Below are 18,987 nucleotides of genomic sequence, written 5' to 3' on the forward strand. Positions count from 1 at the left end.
ATAATACGATAGAACAAAACTACATACGACATATATAATATGCAGAATATAAAACTGTAATGAACTGAATTGATCATACCCTCCCATGCGCTCCGAGGATCCTGATCCTTGTCCAACTTCTTTTGTCATCCGATCGAGATGAAGACAGCAAGAACGACAGACGTTGGGCAGTCGCGAAGACGCTCCCCAAAAACCTAATTGCCGATCCCCCGTGCAAGGTCTCAAACGGCACCGGTTTCGGAGGCACCTGCCCTCTCGCTTCTCTGTGCGCGTAGAGTCACGAGATGGAAATACCCTCACTCGGCTGCTGGATTGTGTTCTGAAAGTGTTTTCTCGCGTGTACCGAGTGACAGGGGTGCTCCTCTATTTAACCTCTCGCAGAGGGAAGCTGAAGGAGAAAGGTCGCCGAGTCACGCCAAGAGTCGGCCAGCTCTAGCCGAGTTATGCCATGAGTCGGCCAGCTCTCGCCGAGTCACGCCATAAGTCGGCAGCTGAAGGAGAAGGGTCACTCGGCTGGCTGACGAAGAGACAGGGTCACTCGGCAGACGAAGAGACAGGGTCACTCGGCTGACGTACGCGGTTAGTGAGTGCTAAAAATTAACACATCCACACCACGCCCGCTCGCCTGCCTGCCACGCCACGCCACGCCACGCCCGGCCCGGCCCGGCCGGCGGCGGCGGCGGCGCGCGCGCGCGCGCGTGTGGCACGCCCCTGTCCATTTCTTGACTTCTCAAGTTAAGTGGAATAAATCCCACCATATAAGTCAAGGCAAAAGACCCTTGGACTTCCAATGTGGTACTATTGGTATTCTCCACCATTACACACCATAGAGTTTATTCAATAAATGGGCCAAGCCCATAAAAGATCCAACAGCCTGCTCCTTGTCGTCCGCACTTCCCTGGCCGACGCCGACGTCTAACCCCATGGCTGTGTGTTCCCGACCGGTGCGCCTGCTGTTGCTGCTGTGCAACACCCAGCTAGCCGAGCTGCCAGCAGCCCCGCGTGTTGTCCCTCGTAGCCCCGCGCTGCGCAAGCAGCTCAACAGCCAAGCCCCACGCGCAGGTTCCCCCCTAATGCGCGTTCCGTCCCCCATGGTCAATCCCGTGCATGCGTCCATGTTTGGAGAGGGAACCGCTCCGTCGTTGACTTGTTTCCGGGAAGAAGAAGCTAGCCACATGTGATCCTAAGCTTGGGATCTTCTATGGCTGTGTTTCGTGTGACCATATGTGTGGCCAGCCTCTAGCCAATAATAATTAGCCACGTTGCTTAAAATCCGTGAAGTACTAAATAATTAATATATGTTGCGTTATAAATCTGATTCCCTTCGTTCAATTTACATTAGCTTCATAATAACGTCACCGGTGAGTTAATAATATTATTTTATCGTGACGCGTGTTTTAACTAATTAATTGTTTGTTTATTTATCTGATGGCTATTAAAGTAGTGATCTAATTAAAAATAATGTATAGTTTTAATTTGCGCAAGTGTAAATGGACGTTAACATGATTTATGTCAACTTAAATGTTTATATTTGTTTAACATGTGTTCATTCTAAACACGACATCTGTTAATGATTTCCCGTTTGTCGTGTTGTTCGCGCACGTCGTCGCCTCGCTGTAGCGTTTGCGAGTTCGCGTCTTGCACTGTAGCCCGCGTACTACCTGTGAGTTGTCGAGCGGACCGCTCGTGCTATCCTCATGTGTCGTTGTTGCTGTTCACATGCGGTTTGCGCACGCTGTCGTGTGCCACATCGTTTAAATTCCGCGAACCATTAAATATCCAATATATTTGTGTTGAAAATCCGTTTCGACTTATTTCTTTTGTGTTAGTGTTGGGGACTTGTTCTCAAATGCTATGAGTCAAGAACAAGGCAACATAAAGTGTTAAATGTTAATGCCCTTCGTCCAACGAAGCATTATTCCTTTGGGGATTAATGGTCTTTGGACGAAGGTTGATTACAGTTCAATTATGAAGACTAAATCTTCGTAATTGTATTTAAATAGATCGTATAAATAACATAAAACACAGAGTATCGAAGGTAAACGAATCATAATGAACCACATTATGAATATTCATTATATTTATTCATTGAACACAATTATACCTTTGCCTTGGCAAAGACTGGTTCCCAAATGATGCGATCGCCAATACTAGAGTGCGTGAACAGTAACGGAATTCTGTTCACTATTTATAGGCACAGGACGCAGCCTGTGAGGAATTACAAATACGCCCCTTATAAAAGCTTACAACATTGACTCAGACCTTTATGGACTAAAAGGTCATTCTATCTTTAAGTCGGTTTGTAATACCGAAGCTTCACAAAGAGGAACCTTCGGCTATCTTATACAAACAGCTTCAGCCGAGAACCACTTCTTCCTATAAGACCTTCGGCGACGAAGCATAGACCCAACAGTAGCCCCTTTCGCGGTGCTAGATCGTTTTTCGTAACGAGCTTGACCCGTGAAAAAAGTCTCTTAAGCTTCGGAGCGCCGAAGGTCTTAAAAAACACCTTCCCTTAGCTCGTTGTCGAGAAACGATTTGATCTCCCAGCGTGTAGCGGCCCCACCTTGCAGAGTTACTGTTCAGTCTCTGCGGTCCACCACGCAGCGAGTGCGAGCGGGTGTCCGCCTGGTGTAAAAATTCTGGCGCTTCGCCTTCTTACCTGCAGCACTATATAAACAGACGAGTAGGTGTGAAGTTACCACAGCATTCATTGCTATTTGTACTGTTTTGCTGCCAAAATTTTTAACCGTCACCGAAGCTTGTCTGTCAGAGTCGAACGAAGCTCCAGTTTGAAACCTGCTTCGGAGGAAGAAAGTATTAACGTTCCGCGAGTTCATAATTGAATGGCCAGAGTGCGTTCTACTGCCAGGGTTGAGCGTGAGGGGGACGAAACTGAAGCTTCGGAGACTGTTCCCATCTCCGAAGCTATGCAACGATCCGGGCTAGTGACCTCGGAAAAGATCCCTCATGATGATGTAGAACAAGCAGAACAAGCAATCGCTGAAGCAGAAGAAGAAGATATTGAGGAAACTGATTCTGAAGATGATTATCGCATTGCCATGCCAAGCAAGCCCAGCCACTTGGACTTCGGGAAATCTACTGTTTCGAAGGCTGATCTGTCCAAGATGGTAAAGTCAGGCTTTTTTACTGAAAATCAGAAGAAGCTATTACGCTTCGGAGGAGAAGAAACTACCCCAAAACCAGAGAAAGATGAAATTGTTATTTTCAAGAGCTTTTTAAAAGCTGGATTAAGATTCCCCCTACATGGGATCATTGCAGAGGTGCTGAAGAGGTTCGGTATCTATTTTCATCAGCTGACCCCTAACGCTATCGTTAGGCTTATTGTTTATATCTGGGCAATCCGAAGCCAAGCAGTGGAACCATTTGCGGACAGCTTCTGCCGGGTTCACGAGTTGCATTATCAAACAAAGGCTAGAAAAGATGGATTGCACGATAATTTTGGTTGCTATAACTTCGCCTATCGAAAAACTACAAAGTTTCCTGTAATTAGCTACCGAAGCAAGTGGGCAGCAGGCTGGAAATCAGAGTGGTTCTATGTCAAGATTAATGACGACAAGGAAAAGCTTGTGCAAAGCCCGCTGGAACTAATCTTCGGAGAAACCCGACCTCGCTGCGACATGACACCCGAAGGTCCAACACAACAAGCAATGAGTGAATTCAGAATTATTGCAGAGCATATCAGCACAAGGGACCTTGTTCAAGAGTTTTTAGCTTTCAAAGTTTTTCCCAGTTTGAAAGAATGGGAAATGCCGAAGCTACAGGGGGAAAAGAGAGAAGGTGAACTTGTACGTTTACCTTACTATTTCAAGTTTAAAAAGTACTTTAAAACACCTTGTCAAGAGTGGCTAGATACAATTGAAGCAATGTGCAATGAAATTCTTGGCAATTATTCCAAAAAGGAAGATCAATTGATGACCGCCGCCTTCGGCACCCGTCCGAAGCGAAGGCTAAATCGAGTGCTGGATGCCTTGGGCTTTGATTATCCTGATTATGAAAATCTGAACAAAGGTGCTGGGGGCCAAAAAAGAAAAAGGATAACTGAGGCCATAAGTGAAGAAAAAGAACCATTAAAGAAGAAAATTCCGAAGAAGAGGAAAACTTCTTCTCCGAAGCACCAAATATCCGAAGCAGAAGAAACCCCCGCATCACCTTCTGCTGCTGTCGTTGAGGAAATTCTGAAGGTAATGACTGAAACCTTACCTGCGAAGCTAAGTCCACTGGACCCTCAACTGACAAAGTTTTTTCAGAAGGACAAGGAGCCCGAAAAATCGAAGAAGACAATCAAGGCAAAGAAACAAAGAATTATCACTGTGACAGAAGTAATTGACAAGACACCGCCAAGAGCTTCGGTCCAGAAAACACCAGCGGCTGCAGAGAAGACAGATATTGAAATTGCACCTTTGGAGGTCGCAGCTGCCGAAGTTGCCTCAGCTGAAGATTTGAACCTGGAGAGCACAATTGAACATATTGACCAACTACTGCTAGACATGGCTGCAGAAGAGGCTACTACCGCCGCCGAAGAGGCCGTAACCGCAGCTTCGGGAAAAGGAAAAGAAATTGCTGACGAAGCTTTAGAAAACGAAGCCTTCATGTTCCAGAATTTAGTTGGAGAACAACTATCAAAAGCTGAAATAGAAGAGCTTAGAGAGTATGCCAAATCCTGTGGATACAAACCTGGGGCACTCCTCTTCGGAGGCGTTGACGACGAAAAATTAGATTGCATTCGAGATCAAACTGGGGCCAAAATTATCGGTACTCTGTCAAAGAGTATCGGCTTCCCGAAGCTGGAAACAGACATCAGCCGCTACCGACGACAACATGTCGTTGGTAGTTTATTTTATTCCAACTTCAAGGTGATACTTGTCCCTTAACTCTATTGTTTCTAAGAATAAAAACATGTCTGACGAAGGTTATTTTCGTGCAGAGCATGCTGTTGAGCAAAGCCTTGCAAATGCAGCAAGATCTTGAAGATAAGAAGCACGAAGTTATAATTGAAAATTTGGAAAGCAGAATAAAGGAGCAATCGGATGTTATTGAGAAAAAGAACTTTGAGCTCCAGGCAACCGAAGGTTCATTGGCGGAAGCTGAAGCAAAAATAACAGAACTAAACACGAAGCTTCTCCGCCAGTCTGAACAGTTCGAACGAGAAAAGCTAGAGCTTAATGCAAAACTTGAAGCCGAAGCTCAAGAAAATTCAGATTTGAGAAAACTATTGACAGGCCTTCGAGAAAAATGTCTAGAATTTAGCAATAAATGCATTCAACGCTTAAGAAAGATTTTTTACTCAGTTGGAGCCAGTAGTGAAAAATTCACCCCCTCAGCTGAAGATCTACCAAAAACCTTCGAACATATTGAGGGGGAGATTGACGAGCTCGACGAAGTCATAGCTGGGCATGGTGACTTTTGTGCCTGGGTGGCTTCTCGAGGCACTGCTGCAGCTTTCCTGAAGGCTGGCTGCGATCATGCAAAGATTGTCAATAGGCCAAATTTCACCTTATCACCATCAATCCTGGATGATATTCCTGATCTCGCCCGGAGTATCTCGAATAGATTTGTAAAAATGATATGGACAAAAGGTGGGCGGGAAAAGGCTGGAGACGAAGCTCGTAGCCACCTTGAACCAGTAAGAAACCATACCTTATGCTTACCTTTTCCTGAAAGCTCGATTTTGACTTACAACGACCTTAATCATATAGGATGACGAAGCCGAAGCCGATGATCAAAAATGACGCCGAAGCTGAAGGTCCTTGGAGATTAGATAGTAGACTGTATACAGTACTTGAGAAACTTCTGAGATAACTTTTGTAAATGTAACTAAAACTTTTGAGATAACTTCTGTTCATACCTTGTTATATATCCTTATCATATATGTATGAGAAATGCTTTGATGTGGACAAAATTTTCTTTTGAGCCGAAGGTGAAAAAACACCTTCCCTTCTTTTCGTACGCAGCAAAGCATAAAAACAACATTTTTCCTTTTTTCCGAAGCTCTCTTTTTTGTGCTCGAAGCTCTTTTTTTTCCTTCTTTTTTCTCTTTTCACCGAAGCAACCATTTATGCCATGAAGATGATTATTCTACATATGCCTAAATGAATGTTTATGAATGCAAATGCTATGATGTGATGCGATGTGCAAATGAATGGCCAAACACGTATCCGAAGCCATATTCACAGCCATTATTTTCTTAAAAACAATCGCACCTCAGCTCTGCATTCCCTTAGGAACGACTTTGGAGCTTCTTCGCCTTTACTTTTGGCGGAATCAGCGTTGACTTTTCGCTGTAAGCTCTGCATTCCCTTAGGAACGACTTTGGAGCTTCTTCGCCTTTACTTTTGGCGGAATCAGCGTTGACTTTTCGCTGTAAGCTCTGCATTCCCTTAGGAACGACTTTGGAGCTTCTTCGCCTTTACTTTTGGCACTCGATGGTGCGTTCTCAGCTTTTACATTTACATTCCTTGGGGGATTTTGCTCTTATAAAACTAAGAAAGGAAATTACATATGCTGGCCCCATTAAAAACCTTTCTCCCCCTTCGGAAAGGAAAAGGGTGCCATGAAAGAAAAATATGAAAAATTACATCGAGTTATACATAATATCGCCGAAGCTCATCCGCGTTCCAAGACCTAGGAACGTCGTTGCCGTCCATATCCTTCAGTCTGTATGAACCGGGTCTTGACGAAGATGCCACTAAGAAAGGTCCATCCCATTTTAACTGCAACTTGCCCACTGTTTCTGGGTTGGCCACTCTCCGAAGCACCAAGTGTCCTGGCTCAATATTCTTTAACCGAACCTTTCTATCTCGCCATTTAATTGTTTCGGCTTGATATTTATTAATGTTCTCCACGGCTTGCAGCCTGATCCCTTCTAAAGCATCTTTTTCCACAGAATAAGCAGCTTCGGAGCCTGATTCTGCCGAAGCTGTTACCCTTATTGATCCGGTTTTTGCTTCTTCCGGAGTTATTGCTTCGTCACCGAATAATAACTTGAATGGAGTAAAGCCTGTAGACCTTGATATTGTTGTATTGTGGCTCCACACCACTTTGGTTAACTGATCTGGCCATTTTCCCCTGGGTTGATTGAAGATTAACTTCATTATTCCTGTCATTATGATGCCATTGGCTCTTTCAACGAGTCCATTTGACTCCGGATGTCTGACTGATGCAAAATGGATCTTTGTACCAATTTGATCACAGAAATCCCTAAAAGCTTCGGAGTCAAACTGTGTTCCATTATCCACAGTAATAGCCTTTGGTACCCCGAACCGACAAACAATATTTTGCCAGAAAAACTTTTGGACGGTGGCCGAAGTTATTGTGGCTAAAGGCTTTGCTTCAATCCATTTAGAAAAATACTCCACCGCCACTACAACATATCTTAGGTTCCCTTGGGCCGGTGGTAACGGACCTAACAAATCAAGACCCCACCTTTGCAATGGCCAAACGGGTTGTATGAGCTGTGTTAAGGACGAAGGTTGTTTTTGATCTCGTGCACATCTCTGACAACCTTCGCATTTTTGAACTAATTCCGCTGCATCCGAAGCTGCCTTCGGCCAATAAAATCCTTGGCGGAAAATTTTTCCAAGTAACGGCCTAGACCCAATGTGAGATCCACACAGGCCTGCATGTATTTCTTTCATCAACTCTATACCTTCGGTTCTGGATAAACACTTGAGTAGCGGAGCACAAACTCCATGCTTGTACAACTCCCCTTCTATCATAACATATGGACGAGCTCTTGCCTCTATCCTCCTGTTATAAGCTTCGTCATCTGAAAGGAATTTTCCCTGAAGATAAGAGATGATCTCAGTTCTCCAATCTTCGCTATACACAGGAGATATACTGAGGACTGCCCTTTCAAGAAGTTCCACCGAAGGTGCTTTTATTGTTTCGAAGAATACATCCAAAGGTAAAGGCAGCCCCTGTGCTGCTGACTTAGCTAACAAATCAGCATGCTCATTTTGTCCTCGAGGGATATTTTTGACAGAAAATCCTTCGAAGGAAGCTTCAACTCTTCGAACCATATCCAGATATTTTTCAAGCTTCGGATCCTTAGCCTTGCAACTCTTGTCAATGTGACCCGAAACAACCTGGGAATCAGTTTTGAGTATAGCCCTTATGATTCCCATTGCTTTTAGCTTCCGAAGACCTAGAAGTAGGGCTTCGTACTCGGCAATGTTATTTGTGCAACTAAAATCAAGTTTTGCCACATAACAAGTTTTGACCTTGGAAGGTGAAACCAACACAGCAGCCGCTCCTGCTCCGAAGGTTCCCCAAGATCCATCACAAAACACTATCCATGCTTCGTCGTCTTTATTTGCTTCCTCCTCCTGAGCCCCTGGCGTCCAGTCAGCAATGAAGTCTGCTAACGCCTGGGACTGAATCGAAGATCTATGAACATATTCAATACAAAATTCATTGAGCTCTGCAGCCTATTTTCCAATCCTTCCAGTAGCTTCTCGGTTCCTCATAATATCCTTCAGAGGTTGTGAAGAAGGAACGATTATGTTGTAAGCTTGAAAATAATGCCGAAGCTTTCTGGATGCCATCAAAACAGCATATAACACCTTCTCTAATTCTGTGTAGTTTTTCTTTGATATGCTGAGAACTTCAGATACAAAATATACTGGGACCTGTTTCCTGGCTTGGCCATCAAGCTTCTCCTGGACAAGTGCTGCACTTACCGCTGAGTGCGAAGCTGCCACATATAATAATAAAGGAGCCCCTGGCACAGGTGGAGTTAATGCTGTTAGCTCTATTAAATACTGCTTCAGGTCTTCGAAGGCCTTCTGCTGAATTGGTCCCCATTGAAAGACTTCGGCTGATTTCAGCACTTCGAAGAATGGTAGATTTCTCTCTGTTGATCTGGATATGAATCTATTGAGAGATGCCAACCTTCCTGTCAATCTTTGAGCCCCCTTTTTTGTAGTTGGTGGCTCCATCCGAAGTATAGCTTCGATCTTACTTGGATTGGCTTCAATTCCCTTTGTTGAAACCAAGCATCCTAGAAATTTCCCCTTCTTTACTCCGAAGACGCATTTTTCTGGATTCAACTTTAAACCAGCTTGTCTGAAACTAGCGAAGGTCTCCTGCAAGTCAGCAATATGATTCTCCTGCTTCGTGCTTTTGACAATGATGTCATCAACATAAGTTAGCACATTTCTGCCTATCTGAGATTGGAGAACCTTCGCAGTCATTCTGCTGAAACTTCCTCCAGCATTTTTGAGCCCCTCAGGCATCCGAAGATAACAATATGTGCCACTTGGAGTTATGAAGCTAGTCTTTGGCTCATCTTCCTTCTTCATCCAAATTTGATGATAGCCTGAATAACAGTCTAACAGACTCATGAGCTCTGAAGAAGCTGCTGCATCAACTAAAGAGTCTATCCTTGGCAATGGGAATTCATCCTTCGGACAAGCCTTGTTAAGATCTGTAAAATCAATACACATTCGCCACTTGCCATTAGCCTTTTTTACCATAACGGTATTAGCTAGCCATTCTGGATACTTTACTTCTCTGATGACTCCTGCACTGAGGAGTCTTTTGACTTCGTTACGAGCACCTTCGGCCTTATCATCTGACATTTTCCGAAGCCTCTGTTTTCTGGCTCTGAAGGATGGATCAACATTAAGCGAATGTTCAATAACATCCCTATTTACTCCGCAGAGATCATTAGCTGACCATGCAAAAACATCTTTGTTGTTAAACAAAAACCTTATCAAAGTTTTCTCCTGCTCTTCAGATAATTGAGAGCCTAATAGCACCTTCTGCTCTGCTATGTCTTCACATAAGAGCATAGGCTTCGGCTGATCTGCTGAAGCTGCTTTCTCCCTTCTGAATTTGTACTGTTCACAAGCTTCAGCTCCATCTATGTTATGGATTGCTTTTGAGTCAGTCCAATTACCTTCGGCCTTTCTGGCAGCTTCCTGACTTCCATGTATAGCGATGGGTCCTTGATCCGAAGGTATCTTCATGCAAAGATAGGCAGGATGAAGAATTGCTTCGAAAGCATTGAGGGTGCCACGACCAATAATTGCATTGTAAGGGTATTCCATGTCAACAATGTCAAACACAACTTGCTCAGTTCTAGTGTTGTTGATGAACCCGAAGGTTACTGACATGGTGATCTTGCCCAATGCTACAATCTGTCTCCCTCCGAAGCCACAGAGAGGATGTGTAGCATCATGAATCTTATCTTCTGGCTCTTGCATTTGTCTGAAGGCCTTAGCAAATATGATATCAGCTGCACTGCCTGTGTCAACCAAAACATTATGGACCAGAAATCCTTTGATAACACAAGAGATAACCATGGCATCATTGTGTGGGTAGTCCTTGAGATGAAGATCCTCTTGGGAGAAGGTAATAGGAATGTGAGACCATCTGGACTTGATGAAGGGTCCTTGCACCCCAACATGCTGTACCCTTCTCTGTGTTTCCTTCTTCTGTTTCTTGTTGGCTGGCTCTGAGGACGAACCACCTGTAATCGGGAGTACCAGCTTCGGGTTTGAAGCAGCTCCAGTTCGATCATTGAACGAAGCCATCAGCTCGAAAAGTGGAAGTGAGTTCACCGGAGGTGGGCGCCAATGTTGGGGACTTGTTCTCAAATGCTATGAGTCAAGAACAAGGCAACATAAAGTGTTAAATGTTAATGCCCTTCGTCCAACGAAGCATTATTCCTTTGGGGATTAATGGTCTTTGGACGAAGGTTGATTACAGTTCAATTATGAAGACTAAATCTTCGTAATTGTATTTAAATAGATCGTATAAATAACATAAAACACAGAGTATCAAAGGTAAACGAATCATAATGAACCACATTATGAATATTCATTATATTTATTCATTGAACACAATTATACCTTTGCCTTGGCAAAGACTGGTTCCCAAATGATGCGATCGCCAATACTGGAGTGCGTGAACAGTAACGGAATTCTGTTCACTATTTATAAGCACAGGACGCAGCCTGTGAGGAATTACAAATACGCCCCTTATAAAAGCTTACAACATTGACTCAGACCTTTATGGACTAAAAGGTCATTCTATCTTTAAGTCGGTTTGTAATACCGAAGCTTCACAAAGAGGAACCTTCGGCTATCTTATACAAACAGCTTCAGCCGAGAACCACTTCTTCCTATAAGACCTTCGGCGACGAAGCATAGACCCAACAGTTAGCTTCGTAAAGCTATATTAACGACGTATTAGGTAACATTACTTTATCATCATGCACATTCTAATATTAATTAATTGGTCATCTATTTACCTGATAGTTATTAAAGTAGCAATCTTATTGAACTTATTTATAGTTTTAGATGCACTTTATAAATACATGTTAATATAATTATGCCTACTTGAATGTTTTCGAACTAATACTTGTTTAGTTTAAACACATTCTCTATATAGTATTTCTCGCCTGTCGCACGTGCTGTTCCGCACGTGGTGGCATGCTGGTTCGCGCGTTGTTTGCGCTGGTCGCGTGCACTGTTTCGTGTGTCATTCGCGTGCTAAGTCACGTGTGGCCGTGCACCATCCGTGCATGGTTTTGCACGTCGCGCACCTTGTCGCGTGTCGCCACGCGTCATTCGCGCGTGACGCACACATCGTTTTTGCGTGTAGTGCGCTTTGCCGCGCATTCGCACATGTCATGCGTGTCCGCGTGTCTTTCTGCACGATGTCGTGCTATTTCATGTGTCGTAAATTCGTCTCGCCTACAATCTCTCTTGTTAATTAAAATACTTAGTTAACTGATAGCTGTTAGTCTAGCAGATTAATCGAAACTAAATGGTAGATATTATTTATATTTGATAATGTTGAATTAAATGTTATAGTTAATATTTGTTTAGCGTAAACCCATTAACTTCTTGACCGTAGCTTCGCGTTCAACGTCTCTTTTCCTCGTGTGACCGTAGAAGTGAGCTCTATTTTATACTGCACGTTTTTATAATGTTTTATCTTGTATGGTTTAATGTTTTTATAACGTTTTTATATATATATACATATATATATATATGTTTGTTTGTTTGTGCCTGTTTGTATTCGCTATGCATCATGAATAGATTGCGATCCGTTTTCGAGCTTCGAGGGATCAAAGATCAAGCTTCGGCGACGAAATGATCCAGTTCTTCGAGTTCCCCGAGATTAAAGACCCTGAGCATCTGTTTGGTGAAGGGAAGTGTCCTCTAACCTATTATGTCACATTTACTTTATAATTCACCAACCCACATACCATGATCAACCTAAGGATTGACTAGCTTTGTATTTACCTTGTCCTTGATTACCTTTTGGGTTACTATGGTTAGCTTCATGCTATTGCTTTAATTTAATCAATGAACATGATGTGAACACTTATGATACGATGTCGTCATTATGATTATGATGTTGGACTGGTGATACTTTAAGGGGACTCGAGCGGTTTCTCGAGTGCCTCTCCGTAAGGACTGGTTCGTTGGATGACCGCCCGGGAAAACCGTGCAACCATAAGTGTGGTATGGGACGCCCTTGGCCAAGTAATTAGGGAAATCTTATGTTGGGTGCTAGTTTTGGTCATTGGGGAACGGAGGCATCTGTTATGGCTCCTGTATCCTCGCTCAGGGATCTGGGTACAGGCATTGTCCCACGGCTTTTTCCTGAGGGCAGAGGTATAGGTTTGGTACACCAGATGGTCTATATGCGATGGTCATTTCCAACATTCGCATAGTGAGGACCCTAGGGAAAAGCCAAGTAGTGAGACCCTGCCAGTTCACCTTCGAAGTGATCAATGGGGAGTCACGATCCTCAGGCAGAAAGGGAATCACGGCTCATGGGTAAAGTGTGTAACCTCTGCAGAGTGTTATGAAACTGATATATCAGCCGTGCTCACGGTTATGAGCAACCAAGGGAGCTCCATTGATTAGAGACACGTTGATCAGAGATACTTTGTTTATAGGTGATAATGAGGATAATGATGGTTTTGATTATGATTATGGTTTCTGGTGTTCTTTCCGTTTGGAAAAGGTACTTTTGGGTTAACAACTTGGGTTAATGCTAAAACCTGGCTCTATACTAGTAATAATTACCTGACCAACTAAAAGCAACTGCTTGATCCTAACTCCACATAAAGCTAGTCCACTTCAGCCAAATGGGACATGTGCTGAGTACGTTGATGTGTACTCACCATTGCTTTACACACCAAACCCCCCCAGGTTGTCCACATTGCAACCACTACTCAGGAGAAGATGAAGCCGTGGAGGATGACTTCGAGGAGTTCCAAGAGTACGATGAGTTCTAGGCATGGGTTAGCGGCAAACCCCCAGTCGGCTGCCTGTGAAGGCCATGTGTATCTACGTTTCGTTTTTGCACTTTGATAATTGTTATTGACTATGTGGATGTCCAGGACATCATGATGTAATTAACTATTACCCTCTTTTATGTTATTATTCGAGCACTGCGTGATGATGTCTGATTATGTAACTGTTGTGTACGTGAATTGCTGATCCTGGCACATACATGATTCGCATTCGGTTTGCCTTCTAAAACCGGGTGTGACATAAGTGGTATCAAAGACGTGCTGACTGTAGAACCGCTAACCTAGAGTAGAATGGTCGTTCTAAGGACTATAGACCCCTATTATCACCTTGACTTTGGTATCCCTTCAAAAGTTGGTCATATCGACCAAACCTATGTTCTATTATATATATTATACCTTGCTAAAAATTTTGTTTATTTCTATTTCCTAATTTTTTATGGTCTACTTGCTGGTCATACTAGTTATGTTCTCACTCTTATGCTTACGGTGTCTTTTGTAGATGGCTCATCTTAGACACACCACACGGAAGTCAGTCATTCCTTTCTTGCCTTCTCGTCTCGCGGAGCGTCCGCTTCGTCGTCCGGTGACTGGTCAGTTTAGCCATTTGGAGAGGCTGTACCACCGCCTGCACGAGGAGCATGAGCGTCGGCGACAGGAGCTGGAGCAGCAAGGCTCTTCTTCCTCGCCTCAGCAGGTGGTAAAGTCTGTGAGGAGCTACAATCCTGTGCCCCCGCTGGAGGCGCCCCCTGCACCACCACTAAGCGTCCCAGCCGCTGGAGTAGCTGTTGGAGGAGACCTCGATGATGGAGGTGACGATAGTAGCTCGAGCTACAGCACCGACCTTTTGGAGGAGTAGGAGCTGAAGGGATGGGTTGCTCGACCCATCACTCATGACACCGCTCGCGGGTGTCACTTCCACGACGCGCTCGACACCTTGCTGCGACACGCACTCGACCGACGCACTTGGTCCATCGAGTATCGCTGTGTTGTCTTCCAGCACAGTCATGGGGTTTTCCCAGACCGCTGGCATGCGACTTGTTTGGTGCGCCGTCCGGAGAATAGTCTCTGGGGTGCGGAGGTCTGCTCAGAGCATGACTCTATCTCTGAGCGGGACTTAGCTGAGGCGGCCATGCAGGATGTCACATGGCGTGCACTTTCGCACTACTGCTTAGTGCTCGGTGGGGTGGTCGATGGTCTCGACCTGAGGTATTACCCCCGCCGTACATCTGGCAGCTTAGGAGGCGTGGTTGTCTCACCTGTTGGTGAGGACAATCCTAGGTTGAGCAGCACAGTCAACCTAGATGTCGTGCTAAACACGGAGCTGGACCATGCCTTAGATGAGCTGAGTAGGGCTCGTGCTGAGATCGCCTAGTTGCGGGCTAAGCACGCAGAGCGTCGTCACCTGGAGGATGGCTCCGCCGTTCCCGTTGGGACTCAGCACCGTACCGCTCACCTCAGCGTGGACACCATGCCTATGGCAACCATAACTGTAGGACCATGATAAATTTAGGACCCTAGCTCGTTAGCGTTGGATCTTGTAATTACTATTTAAAATAGAAGTCTTAGCCTTAGTCTTACTCTTAGTTAGTTTTAGTTAGACAGGGTAGTTTGCTTATCTTGTGTTTTTATGTTTGTCATGATGAACTATGATGGATTTGGATCTTTGTAATGACTGTCGCCAGAGTGTGGGTACCCCCTGCACTTTGGTTTACCTGTTAATGTTAATAAAATTAGTTTTTTAGTTGGGAAGCCTTTTTCTTCTACTTTCCTCTTTATCTGAGAAGTTGTGCTTGCCTGTGTTGGGAGTCAGTGAAGATGCTCATCTGTTCAATATTGTGGAAGAATTCTATACCCTTTTGTTATGCTGCAAGATTTGCAAGATCAGTTTTGATGTGTGATTGCATTCTGCAGATGTCAAACAACAGGCGCAGAGGAGGAAGGCGTGCTCAGCAGGAGCAGCCAGCACCGCAAGATGGGGCACCATAGCAGCAGCTGCCACCACCGCCCCCGATGACAATAGAGCAGATGTTCCTGATGCAGACTCAGGCAGTCTAAGCTATTGGTTAGACTCTGGCCGCTATGCAGCAGCAGCAGCAGCAACCCCCACCTCAACCTCCGATGCCTCAGATGCCCAGAGACAAACGTGCTAAATTCATGAGAGGTCATCCCCCAATGTTCGCTCACTCTGCTGACCCCATGGATGCTGAAGATTAGCTGCGTACCGTGGAACGGGAGTTGCACACCGCTCAATGTGATGACAGGGAGAAAGTTCTGTATGGTCCCCGTCTATTGAGGGGAGCAGCTCAGTCTTGGTGGGAGTCCTACCTCGCCACCCACGCCAACCCCGACATCATCACCTGGGAGGAATTCAGAGATAATTTCCGCCAGTATCATGTTCTAGCAGGTCTGATGACAGTGAAGAAAGAGGAGTTTCTAGCGCTCAAGCAAGGGCCCATGTCCGTCAGTGAGTACCGAGATAGGTTTCTGCAGCTGTCTCGCTATGCTCCTAAAGATGTCAACACAGATGCCAAGAGGCAGTATCATTTCTTGAGAGGCTTGGTCGATCCCCTACACTATCAGCTGATAAACCATACCTTCCCCACATTTCAGCACTTGATCGACAGAGCAATCATGACCGAGAAGAAGCGCAAGGAGATGGAGGATCGCAAGCGCAAGATTGGTGGGCCCCAGCCTGGGAGCAGTAATCGCCCCCGTTTCTCAGGCAACCTGCCTCAACAGTTCAAGCAGAATCAGCGCCCGCCTCAACAGTAGTTTCAGATATAGTATCCTCAGTATCAGCAGCAGAATCGCCAGAGCAGTCAGACTGGAGGAAGTCAGTTCCAGAGGCAGAATCAGCAGGCACCTCGCCTCCCTGCCTCAACAACCAACCAGAACAGTCAAGCAGCCCCAGTGCAAGGTGGAGGCAGAACATGTTTCCATTGTGGAGATCAAGGCCATTGGGTGATGCATTGTCCAAAGAAGACAGCCCAACAGTAGCGAGGCCCTAGTGCCCCAGTGAAGCACAATGTGTCTCAGCCAGGAGCAGGCAACCGCGTCCAGACACGCTACAACCATGGGAGACTGAACCATTTGGAGGCTGAAGTAGTTCAGGAAACACCAGACATGATAGTAGGTATGTTTCCAGTCGATTCCCATATTGCAGAAGTGTTATTTGATACTGGAGCAACACATTCATTTATTACTGCATCATGGGTAGAAGCACATAATCTTCCAATAACTATCATGTCAACACCCATTCAAATTGATTCAGTCGGTGGTAAAGTTCAAGCCGATAGTGTTTGCTTGAATGTAAGCGTGGAAATTAGGGGGATAGAGTTTCCCGCTAACCTCATAGTAATGGGTACTCAGGGAATAGATGTTATCCTAGGGATAAATTGGCTGGGTAAGTACCGAGCAGTTATCAGCTGTGATAAGAGGACAATTAAGTTGGTGTCCCCACTAGGAGAGGAAGTGGTGACTAAGTTAGTCTCGCTCAAGCCAAGGAAAGGAGGTTATCATCAGATGACTATTGATAGCAAGGAGGCAGATCCACTTGAGACTATCAAGATTGTGTCAGAGTTTCTGGACGTGTTCCCTAAAGATTTACCAGGTATGCCACCTGAGCGGAAAGTTGAGTTTGCCATAGAGCTTCTTCCTGGAACCACCCCCATCTTTAAAAGAGCCTACAGTGTATCTGGACCAGAGTTGGTTGAGCTCAAGAAACAAATAGATGAGCTATCAGAGAAAGGTTACATCAGACCAAGCACCTCACCTTGGGTCGCTCCCGTCCTGTTCGTGGAGAAGAAGGATGGCACCAGGAGGATGTTCATCGATTATCAAGCTCTGAATGAGGTCACGATCAAGAACAAGTACCTGTTGCCTAGAATAGAAGATCTGTTCGACCAGCTGAGAGGAGCCAACGTGTTCTCAAAGATAGATCTAAGGTTAGGTTATCACCAACTCAGGATCTGACCCTCAGACATTCTGAAGACGGCATTCATTACCAAGTATGGGCTATATGAGTTCACTGTTATGTCTTTTTGCCTGATGAATGCACCAGCCTTCTTGATGGATCTGATGAACAATGTATTCATGGATTATCTTGACAAGTTTGTGGTGGTATTTATTGATGACATTCTTATATATTCTCAAAGTGAGGAAGAGCATGTGGATCATTTGAAGATGGTATTGCAGAGATTGCGGGAGCACTAGTTGTATGCAAAGTTGATTAAGTGCGAATTCTGGATCAATGAAGTCCTGTTCTTGGGTCACATAATAGACAAAGATGGATTGACTGTGGATCCGAAGAAAGTGGCAGACATTCTGAACTGGAAAGCGCCAACATATGCTCGAGGAATCAAGAGCTTCATTGGAATGGCCGGATATTATCGGCGGTTCATTGAAGAATTTACGAAGATTGCAAAACTGATAACAGCTTTGCTAGGCAACAAAGTTGAGTTCAAGTGGACCCAGAAGTGCCAAGACGCCTTTGAAGCGCTGAAAGAGAAGTTGACTACAACGCCTGTCTTAGTCTTTCCTGATGTGCACAAGCCCTTCTCAGTGTATTGCGACGCTTGTTACACTGGCTTGGGATGCGTATTGATGTAAGAGGGAAGAGTTGTGGCCTACTCATCCCAACAACTCAAAGTTCATGAGAAGAATTATCCAATCCACGATCTGGGGTTAGCAGCAGTGGTTCATGCGCTGAAGACATGGAGCCGCTATCTGTACGGGAAGAAATGTGATGTTTACACAGACCACAAGAGTCTGAAGTATATATTCACCCAATCAGAGCTGAATATGAGACAACGAAGCTGGTTAGAATTGATCAAAGACTATGAATTGGAAATTCACTACCACCCAGGCAAAGCGAACATGGTGGCGGATGCTTTAAGCAGGAAAAGTCAAGTCAACATGATTGTCACCCACCCTATGCCTTATGAGTTGGCCAAAGAATTTGATAGGTTGAGCCTCGGATTTCTGAATAACATGCGAGGAGTAGCAGTTGAGTTAGAACCCACCTTAGAGCGGGAGATCAAAGAAGCATAGAAGAATGATGAGAAGATCGATGAAATCCGGCAATTGATTCTAGAAGGAAGAGGCAAAGATTTTCGGGAAGATGCAGAAGGTGTTGTATGGTTCAAGGACCGCTTGTGTGTTCCCAATGTCCAGTCCATTCGGGAGTTGATCCTCAAGGAAGCCCATGAGATAGCTTATTCCATACACCCTGGAAGTGAGAAGATGTATCAGGATCTGAAGAAGAAATTTTGGTGGTACAGAATGAAAAGGGAAATCGCAGAGCACGTGGCTATGTGTGATAGTTGTCGACGGATCAAGGCGGGGCATCAGAAGCCAGGTGGGTTGTTGCAGCCGTTGTGAATTCCCCATTGGAAATGGGATGAAATCGGGATGGATTTTATAGTTGGATTGCCTCGCACTCGAGCCGGCTACGATTCCATCTGGGTACTGGTGGACCGCTTAACCAAGTCAGCCCACTTCATACCTGTAAAGACTAGCTACAACAGTGCAATATTGGTGGAGCTATACATGTCCCGGATCGTTTGTCTTCATGGTGTGCCAAAGAAGATAGTGTCCGATAGAGGAACATAGTTCACCTCTCATTTCTGGCATCCGTTACATGAAGCTTTGGGTACACATTTAAACTTCAGTTCAGCTTATTATCCGCA

General features: G+C 44.9%; 1 long non-coding RNA gene across 1 annotated transcript; it reads left to right on the forward strand.

Annotated features, from left to right (window-relative positions):
- The first annotated feature begins 1,745 nt into the window (after positions 1-1,745).
- Positions 1,746-11,272, forward strand: LOC118474677 (uncharacterized). The gene is made up of 3 exons (XR_004854363.1): positions 1,746-1,822; positions 3,129-3,131; positions 11,187-11,272. It is a non-coding gene; the product is annotated as an uncharacterized lncRNA (long non-coding RNA).
- Positions 11,273-18,987: the final 7,715 nt, after the last annotated feature.

Source organism: Zea mays, unplaced genomic scaffold (assembly GCF_902167145.1).
Source record: "Zea mays cultivar B73 unplaced genomic scaffold, Zm-B73-REFERENCE-NAM-5.0 scaffold_30, whole genome shotgun sequence".
In the NCBI taxonomy this organism is placed as follows: domain Eukaryota; kingdom Viridiplantae; phylum Streptophyta; class Magnoliopsida; order Poales; family Poaceae; genus Zea; species Zea mays.